Source organism: Pipistrellus kuhlii, unplaced genomic scaffold (genome assembly GCF_014108245.1).
Source record: "Pipistrellus kuhlii isolate mPipKuh1 unplaced genomic scaffold, mPipKuh1.p scaffold_m20_p_12, whole genome shotgun sequence".
Classification (NCBI taxonomy): Eukaryota; Metazoa; Chordata; class Mammalia; order Chiroptera; family Vespertilionidae; genus Pipistrellus; species Pipistrellus kuhlii.
In genome coordinates, this window is record NW_023425427.1 from 40,874,803 (window position 1) to 40,885,479 (window position 10,677).

The following is a 10,677-nucleotide window of genomic DNA, read 5'->3' on the forward strand; positions in this document are numbered from 1 at the left end:
CCAGTTCCCTCAACCCCCCAGCCACCCAGGGCCAGCCCAAGGCACAGGCAAGCCTCGGATATTGGCTTCCCTGCCTCCCAGAGCTGCCCAAGGCTCAGGTAACCATGGCCAGCTGAGGCTTGTACTGCTGGCAGTGGCAGCAGCAGAGGTGTGATGGGGGTGTCGCCGTCCCCTGATAGCTGGGTCGCCTCCCGCACCTGAGAGCTTCCGGACTGTGAGAGGGACAGGCCGGGCTGAGGGACCCCCCTCCAGTGCATGAATTTTCATGCATGGGGCCTCTAGTATCATACATCACACAATATAGTTTTATTGGTTGTTTCCTGTCTTTTTCACCAGAATATAAGATACATGAAGGCATAGACTGTATACGTTTTTCTTTACTACTCTTTTCACATAGCCATATCCACGTACAAACATGTTTATAACAAAATAAGGAGGAATAGTCATGACCATCACAGTTCCTGTTTCTGTAACTAGTTATGTGGTTGTAGCTGGTGATTGTAACTTTCTTCTACCATCTATTCTGTATACCTTTTGCCTCCTGCAAGCACCTCAGCTGAAGGTAATTCCTTCCATAATAGAATGATCCATACCTGCCTGAATTGTGTTGGTGCAATTTTTCATTGATCTTATATCACAGGACAAAGTCATACTAAGAGAAGTCCTACTAGATCGTCTAAATTACAGACATGCTCTTCCTTGTATAAAATATTTGTATTTGCCTCACTCAAAGCTCACTCTATCTCTTACCATTTTCTACTGATGTGTCAAATATAAGCCACATACCTGGATAAGCCTCCATCAGTTCTCTCTATGCTGCTTTCAGTTATCAATAAGCTGATAGAAAACAGTAAATAATGAGTTAAAATTAAGAAACTGATTTATTTTCTCTACCTTACTGCCTCCATTGTGCTTTTAACCCACATTCTTGTCTATTGGGCTGATTTAGGCACCAAGAAGAATAAAGAATGCTTATTTTTCATGGATCCAAAGGCATTTCTGTGACAAATCTCCACAAGTACCCCCTTGGTTATTGGCAGAAACAGTCTCTTAACAAAACCAGTCAAGTGATGTGAAAACAAGAATACACTCAAGCATCTTAATAATGTCAGAGCCTTTTTTTCCTGCAAATGTGCTTGAAGATCTCAGTTCATCACAGGAGATGGGAATTTGTGCTACAAACTTGACTCCTCCCTGGGGAAATGAAAGCAGACTCAGTGATGAAGACAGAGAATAAACCTAGGGATAGTGTTTATTAAACATGAGAATCTTCCTGAAGAGAAATTTTCCAAATAAAGGAAATAAGATTAATAAACTTAAGGAAGAAAAGTGATGTAAAAATGTTTATTTTTTCGCTGGCTGGGTAGCTCAATTGGTTAGGGCATTGTCTTGATATGCTAAGGTTGCAGGTTCAATCCCCTGTAAGGGCACATACAAGAAACAACCAATGAAGGCATAAATAAAAAGAACAACAAATCTCTCTCTCTCTCTCTCTCTCTCTCTCTCTCTCTCTCTCCTCTCTCTCTCTTTCTCTCTCTCTCTTCCTCTTTCTCTCTGACTTCTCCTCTTGCTCTCCCTCCCAACCTCCCTTCATCTACTCTAAATATCGATCAATAAATAAATTTTTACCTAAAACATCATCTTTAAAAAATTATATTATGGCCGATACTGGTTTGGCTCAGTGGATAGAGTGTCGGACTGTGAACTGAAGGGTTCCAGGTTCGATTCTGGTCAAGGGCATGTACCTTGGTTGCAGGCACATCCTCAGTTGGGGGTGTGCAAGAGGTGGCTGATCGATGATTCTCTCTCATTGATGTTTTTCACTCTCTATCCCTCTCTCTTCCTCTCTGTAAAAAAATCAATAAAATATATTTTAAAAAATAAAATAAAAAGTTATATTATGGAGTAGTGATAAGAAATAATAGCAAGGTTATTATTGATTAAGAACACGGGGGGGAGCTGTAAAAAGTTTTCTGTGTGTGTGTGTGTGTGTGTTTCTTTATTTTTGGTAAAGCATCTAATAATAAATGACATCATATGTAAATTCTAATTAATACACCTAAAACAATGTGTGTGTGTGTGTGTGTGTGTGTGTGTGTGTGTGTGTGTCTTAAAGAGCAGGATTACTTGGTTGGCTAGTTGTAGATATGGAGGTTTTTATTAAGTATTTTTATTTTTTAATTTACTTTTTTTGTAGTTGGTTGTGTTTAAAAAAGAATTTTAATTTCTTTGCAGCTTTGTGAATTAAGATTCAGGAATATCTGAACATGTTTGTTATACTGGTTCAATAGGTCTTCCTAAAGCCTGTGTTTGTATGAGATTTTACTGAGAAGCCAAAAGTCAGACACAGCAAACACAATGTTATAAAGGGGGGAAAAAGCCACAAACAAACAAAAAAAGAGGGAGGGGGGGGGACCAATTCTATATATAGTTTGTCTCTATTAGTCATATTTATTTCCTGGTCAAACCAGCATTTGTTTCTTCTTTCAGTCCACAAATCAAAGGACCTGTAAGCATGCAAATAAAAATAACCATGAAAGAATCTAGACACCTAGAACTATATAAAACAGATATTATTGCTTTGGAACACATCTAACAGATCACAGCACAAAGGAAGAAATATGTCCTTCCCCACTTTGCAGCAGCCCACTTGAGCCATGATGCAATGAAGACCCTGGCAGAAAACCAGCTTCATTCCAAAACAAGATCAGCTTTTAGTGGATGCATGTGGAACATGCACTGGAGATCACACACATTCGCAGATATATATACACTAACTGGAGCTTAGAGGCCAACTCGGCTAAAGGTCAAGCTCATAACGCATCTACAATATCTCCCCTATCTAGAAATTGTTCATATTTAGTTGTATATGTTAGAGTTTTGCTCCCACATCACGTTGGATTGCTAAGATATTTGGTTGGCTCTGGGATGTGCAGAAAATAGGAAAAACAACACCACTGGACTGCATTGAGTCCATTTTATCTGAGAAGTGAGAACTAGAAATGAACGGAACTATTTTTATGAAATATAAATTTATGGGTATTGCCAGAGATCTCTAAGAAATGGGAGAAAGCATGATAGAGGCTAGATCCTGGCAAGCCTCTGGTCACCTAAAACATCAAGAGCTGAACCAGGGGTGAGCAAACTTTGTCTGTAAAAGGTCACCTAACAGGTATTTTAGGCTGTGTGGGCTATATGGTTTCTGTCACAACTCCCATGCAATTGTACTGTAGAATAAAAGCAGCCATGGCCAATACACTGCCTAATAATGATAAAATTTTATTTACAAAATTGGCAGTCCATAATGTGCTATCTCCTGAGCTGACCCCACATCCAGCAAAGGCACTGGGAGAAGCCCTTTGTCAACAAGTGAGAGCTTACATCCTCAACCCTGTGTATGGGCTGCAAGGGCGCCTCACTCCTTGAGCTTAAGGAAAGTAAAGTGGCTATTGTTTCAAGCTCATGGTATGAAGAGGACTGGAAATGGAAAATGCATAGGCAAACAAAGCACGCATTTTCCTTTTCTACAACATACACTGAGATGATTTATGGTTTATTAATGTATCATAGTGAATGATGGTAAGTTTTAAATGTTTCTGCTTTGTTATTTTAAAGTGATAAACTACATGTATTGATATTCAAGTTTTAAATATCAAGTTGCTTCTCTGACCCTTTATTGGTCATGCTGCAATACACTGTTTAATATTGCTGTACTCAATACTCTAATAGTTTGTAGGGAAATGTATTTATTTTCATAAAGGATAGTAATCTGTAATTAATTTTTTTCTTTTACTGTCTTTTTCTTGTTCTGATAGCAGAGTAATGCTGGCCTCAGAATAATTTGGGAAACTGTCCCTCTTTTTCTACTCCTTGAACGTATTTGTACAATTATTTATTCCTAAAATGTTTGATAAATTCACCACTAAAGTTTTCTGGATGTGGAATTCTCTTTGTATGAACATTTTTTTTTTATCACTAATTCAATTACTTTAATAGTTATAAAAAAAAACCTATTTTTTTATTTCTTCTTAAGTGAGCCTTGGTAGATTTTGTCATTCAACAAATTTATCAATTTTTTCCCTGACCGGTGTGGCTAAGAAATTAGTATTTCAGCCAGTGTCTCAGGTTTGATTCCTGGTCAAAGCCATGTACCTGGGTTGCAGATCCAATCCCTGGTCCCAATTAGGGCTCGTGCGGGAGGCCACCAATCAATGTGTCTCTCTCACATTGATGTTTCTCTTTCTCTCTCTCTCCTTATCCCCATCCTTTCCTTATACTCTATCTAAAAATTAATGGAAAATTATCCTTAGGGTAAAAGAAACTTTTCCATTTTAATTAGTTGTCAAATTTATTTGTATAAAGTTGTTCATAGCCCCATGCATGTATATGAGACAAAGGAGCAGAAAGGGAGAGAAAGAAATAGATAGGTAGGTAGGAAGGTAGGTAGGTAGATAGATAGATAGATAGATAGATGATAGAAACTAAAAAAAAATGTGTTTAGCTTAGATAAATTATGTTAGCTTTTAAGGGACTATTCAATAGTTCTACATGCAAGAGTCAGAAATAACATATTTTACCTTGACCTAGTCATTCTTTTCTATTAACTACGTAAGGGAAATATATATGCAACAGAGAAAAAATGGAAAATAAGTTGCCAGCTTATTTTTAGCTGAATATTGGTAACTCCAATTGCAAAACCCCACAGAAGCAGTGATTTATGTTCTAACACTTAGTGGGCGTTTACCTTCTCCACAACCAAAATTTAATCTTACAACCAGACAAGCACTGAGCCCAGAGATATGACTTGAACTGTGATGTGTTCAACAGAAGCAAGAACTAAGTGGCAATGTTGCAAAGACTCAGCCAGTCCTTTGTTAATTTGACATACTGGAGATAGGAAGCAAAAGAGTGAACAAAATAGCTCTATGGGCTTGCTCAGAGATAAGACCCAAGTTCTTAGAGAAATAATCTGATGTGGCTTTAAATGATTCTTTTATATACTACTTTGAATCCCCTTTGCTTACTTACTCCCACCATTGCCACAGGAACAGCTCCAAAGTGTGGATCAATTTTGCAAAAAGTGCACATTGTCAGTACGTTTGCCTCAGGTTCAGATCATGTAACTCTTATATCTTGTTCCTGGGCTTATTACCTCACACGGATTTAGTAGACCACTGGACTACACCGCTCTGAGTTCACTTCACATTCAAGGAAGTTAAGACCCCTCTAGCTATTTTGACCAGTGGAAGCCAGGAACCTTGGCATAAATGCTGTTCCCCCTTTTCTTCCAGGGAAGCACTTCTGAGGTACTAGTTTCCTATTTCCTCAAAAAGATACACTGGATTAAAGACTAGTCCATAGTGATGGCCAACTCAATTGTATTATATTTCTTTTCATTCCCTGTTCCCTTCCACCTATACCTCACTACTCATCTCCGGAAACATATTCTCACATGAAATACTTATACATTATTATTTTCCTCAAGATCTGCTTGGAAGGGAGTCTAAGTAGACAGATGATGGAAATACCACTGCAGGTTACTCTTTAATTTACGGTCCTCACATAGGATCCAAATCATGTGGAATATGACCCCGTTGGATCAGCACTCCCCAACTCCCACTTCCCCCACCATGACAGAAACTAAAAATTCATGTTCTATTCTCAAGCGTTGTTGCCAAATATCAAGTTCAACTCCTTCTTTTACAGAATGGCTTCCTAGGATTTAATAGACCAAAGGTTACTGGAGAGGTGCTTGAGGCAGGAATAGGATTAAAGAGATTCAAGATTTACTTCTAAGGAAGAATTAACAGATTAGTAAGCAAGTAGAGGTGGGTGGTGAAGGAAACTTTAATGTCATCATAGCTGTGTGTTTTCTATGGGCGTCTGTTTGTCTTCTATAAGAGAAAGGAGGGGGATTACTCATTAAGTTCCATACTCTAATGTCTAGCACGCAACTGTTTTGTACACTTTTTGCAGATCTTCTTTCTCATTTATGATCTCTGAGTCCACTCACTCTAGACCCTGAATGTTTTGTTAACTATAGTCGATAAGCACACAGATTCAGGCAAAAATCCTGATTCACCAATTTTTGTTGTTTGACCTTGACCAAGATGCTTCATTTCTTTGTGGCTCAATTTTCTTATCTGTAAAGCATAAGAATTACACCCAAACCGTACATTTGCTATGAGGAATAAAAATCTCACATAGAAAATACTTGAATCAGTGCCTCAGTTAGTGTTGACTATTAGCACCTAGATTTCAAAAAACAAACAAAAAAGTTATTCCTTTACCAGTCCCAATCCTAAAAATCCAGCCTAATACCACTCACCCTGTCTGACTAGAGCAGTGGTCGGCAAACTCATTAGTCAACAGAGCCAAATATCAACAGTACAACGATTGAAATTTATTTTGTGAGCCAAATTTTTTAAATTTAAACTTCTTCTAAAGCCACTTCTTCAAAATAGACCTGCCAAGGCCGTGGCATTTTGTGGAAGAGCCACATTCAAGGGGCCAAAGAGCCGCATGTGGCTCATGAGCCGCAGTTTGCCGACCACAGGACTAGAAGATTAAAACAGATGAATTGAAGGAAACGTAATTATTTCTATTTTGTCTATCTTGAATTTAGTTAACAATTTATGTTTAATATACAAAAGCCTGTAGCTTTGGGAAAGTTAAAGGTCACTTTCCAGCATGAATTTTTCATGATTACCACCTAGGCAAGAACCTAGCAGTAGGGCTGCCCGTTGCCGACTGTAGGGGGCAGCACCACAAAAGACCACACAGAGAGTCATGCTGTGCTGTGCTTAGTGTGTGAGGCTGACCAAGAAGGCCTGGTGTTGGATTCATAAGAAGATGAGGGCACGTCACAGTCTTAGGTATGCATGCGTGGCACTGTCTATCCAAACAATGTCAGCATGCACAGCACTCCTTGTTTCCTTTGCTTAGCATGATCTAAGTGTATAATAAATTAAGTAGTTCCTATTTTCTCCAAAAGCCATCCGTTCATTGGAATGGGAACCACTGTTACTTTAAATTAAAAAAAAAAATCAATTGGAAGATATTTTTCCTGTATTGAATTATTCATTTCATGTTTGGATTCTTCAGAATCTGTTCTCAGTGTAACTTTTAGAGTGTGAATTCATAAATGAATATTGAGATATGAAAGCATGAAATTGAAAATATTAACAAATCAGGATGAGCAAAATGTAGATGCCAATTGACAATACAAGCAAGCTACAAATAAATGTGAGGTTATTGTTGTTTTTCATCTTCTCTTTAGATTGCTTCATAACTTAATATGTAAATGTGCTGCAAATCCTTTAAAAGATGTTTTGTGGGGAGAAGATATTCCAATGTGGAGAATAGGGCTAGAATTTATCCCTTGGCAGTCTGAATTTCATACAGCTCAGGGGCCATCCTGTCACCATTTGCACCAATTTTGCTCCCTTAGATAGGCTTTTTTCTTTTTTTCTTCTGTCTGAATTTGCTAGAAGGTATGTCAGCACAAGAGGAAAAATGAAAGAAAATAATAATAAGGGAGAAGATATTTATAATACCCATTGCCTTCTCAGGAGACTATTCTGTTTCCCCGAAAATAAGACATCCTCCGAAAATAAGACCTAGCACAACTTTGGGAGAAAAAGTTAATATAAGACACTGTCTTATTTTGGGGGAAACAGGGTAGATACCAACAATATAATTTCCATTACTCCCTGAGAGTGCATTGGATTAAGTGATGCAAGCTTTAAGGATCAGAGGTGAGGCAGGATATAGATAACTTCTATACATTATATATTTACATAAAAAAAGAAAGACATAGAAATATGAAACTAGACTCATGGGAATTTGGATATGCCAGGCTTTGGCAAGAGCAATGTATCATGGGGATATTTTCAAGTACTTTGTGTGATGTGAAATGTAAACTACCGTATTCAGCTCCCTCCCAAAACTGTGTAAAATATAAAACAATCACTTATGCTCTGTAGATTGACTCTGCAACAATGCAGTTGCCCTTTCTGAAGATCAATGTGAATGTAAAAAAAAAAAAAAAAAAAAAAAAAAAAAGTTGAAAACAAAAACAGAGGCTTGCCAGAAAAGCCAGCCAGAGAGGTTACAGAAACAAAAGATAAACACAGAGAATCCACATTGGGGAGAGTGGGGATACTAAACAAACAGAGCTCCTTCTGGTATTTCATATCAGAAAACTCACATGGGCTTTCCTTCCACAACATGAGATTTCACTTTTAAAATGTGGACATTGGCAATTGCTTAAGCAGAGACCGCAATGTATGAAGAAACAACACTTTACACTGTAGTTCAATAGATGGGCGATGCCACGGAGAGTGGGGACACAGCTGGTGCGTTTGAATGGTTGGCTGTTTTCCCGCGATCGCTGTGGGCAGCTAAAGACAGGGGTGTGCAGGGACCCTGAGAAAAGTGCTAGGATGGCAATTCCTCTTTTAGTCACAAACCGAAATAGTTTGCTTTTGTTTGGCCTACTTTCACTGGGTACAAATAAAGGTCAACTTGTTCAAACCGATTTATTCCAGCACTTAAAAGATTTTAAATAGGCTGGCCACTGGGCCCAGCAGAGCCATTCTCATTGCTGCTTACACACTGTTTGGGAAGGTCAAAAGGAGAGACTGCAGATGGACACGCGTCGCAGGGATAACCTAGCCCGCTGGCTGCGGCGTTGCGGATCCCAGGGTGGCTGCGGGGCTGGGGTCGGCTGCAATCTGCTGCCAGCCGAGTCCGTGCAGCCCGCCGGGATGTACCGGGGAGAAGGACGAGCGGAGCAGGGCTGTGGACCAGATGGCACTCAACCTGCCTCCTCTGGTGAGAGAAAACGCTGCCAAAACCAGGTGTTTCCCTTTTTTAAAAAATCACTGGCATTTCTCTGCGCCTGTCTTTGCAAAGGCTCCGACGTGAGGACAGCTGTCTAGGAATTATCTAAGGAAATGAGATTTTTCTTTTAAGTGGAAGAGAGTTTGGAAACAGCTTTTGGGGACCACACCGAAGCCTGCTGCCCACCCAGAGTCCTTTTATCGGGTCCTTTCCAGGCACAGCGGGAGGCTGAGAGGAATTGCAACAATTCTCCTTATCAGTCCTAATAGGACCAGAGGTGGAACTAATTAGATTCTTTCATTGGTGAAAGCTCCCATTAGCAGCCTGAGAATGCACAGATGATCAGTATCAATAATCCTGCATATATGTTCTGCTAGTCTTTGTTCTCTTAAAAACCTGGGGAGAGGGGCGGGGGCGGGGAGGGAGTGTCTCCCAATGGGAACAAGGACCCAGATCTGCACCCTTCTTTTCATGACGCACAAGGAAAAGATGACAAGGGAACAAAAGAGAATTAATGGAGACTATTTCATACGGTGACAGGTAGGGAACACAGGCTGATTCCACATCTATTTTAAAGCCCCTGGACCGCGGCCCACGGGAAAAGAAAGTACAGACCTCATGATTCAAAACCCAGAACATCTGCATGAGTCACATTGTGTTAGGACAGTGGGGGGAACACTATTTGCAAATATGTCTTACTCCCTCATCTCAGAGAAGGCTATCCTTTCCACCTCCCCTCCCACTCCACGCCTCTGGCTGGGGGATCTGAGGTCCAGTCAGGTCTCCTTAAGCAGACAGAAGCATGACAATCCTAAAATGCAGACTGGGTACTAATAGAAGCTGCAAGTAAGACAGTCCTTGGCGACTTACACCGTTTTACCAGCTAATTCTGCACCAACTACTTACTACCGTGTTTCTCCGAAAATAAGACCTAGTGCATGGAAAGATAAGACATCCCCTGAAAATAAGACCTAGCGCAACTTTGGGAGAAAAAATTAATATAAGACACTGTCTTATTTTCGGGGAAACAGGGTAGGTTCCAAACGCTGCTCTAGTGTTTGAATACTTTGTAGTCCGATTAGCCTAATGCTTTCATGGACATCCAGCTGCTTCTGGAAGGTTGTAGAGAGAAACATGAGTGATGCCAGGGCTTTGGCATCTCAGAAAATATGTTTTTGTTGAGAAGTGCATGGTTTAAAATGATGCACAACATCTGGCAATTAATAGGCATATGGCCTTTGTTAGTTTCCAATCGCGTCGTTTTGAGAGGCAGTATGCTCTTGTGCAGTGAGTTTCAGCACACTCCAGGAGAGAGCAAACTGGGTTCTACACATGCACGTGCCCCGGGCTGATGCACAGAGGCCTCGGGGGATGAGCGAGGATAACTATGCCACTGACTTTCAAGCAACCTTGAGCTCTGATTCTTAACCTGTTCTCTATTATGGCTTAGAGTGAGATTGAACTGGAGGGAAAATGTTGGAAAAAGGTAGAGAAAGGTAAGAATATTTAAGGCTGTTAGGAGAGGAGAAACAATACTGACTTAAATGAAACCTAATTTTAATCCTGATTGTACTCCTTACTAATTTTGTGAAACAAGTGTATCATTTATTTTCTAAGGCATAAATGTCCGTAAGACATTGAGGGTACATATCACCACTCTGATTCAAATTGCATTGCTGTGATGAATCTAAACTTCTAGATTTTCTATTTTTAATTAGAATATGTGTTTGCATAATCAAAGCAATTTTTGTCACTATTTTGTATTTGTTATGTTTGAACACCTCAAAACACATTTGAAGCAGTCTGATAGAGTACACTAACTATTAAAGTACC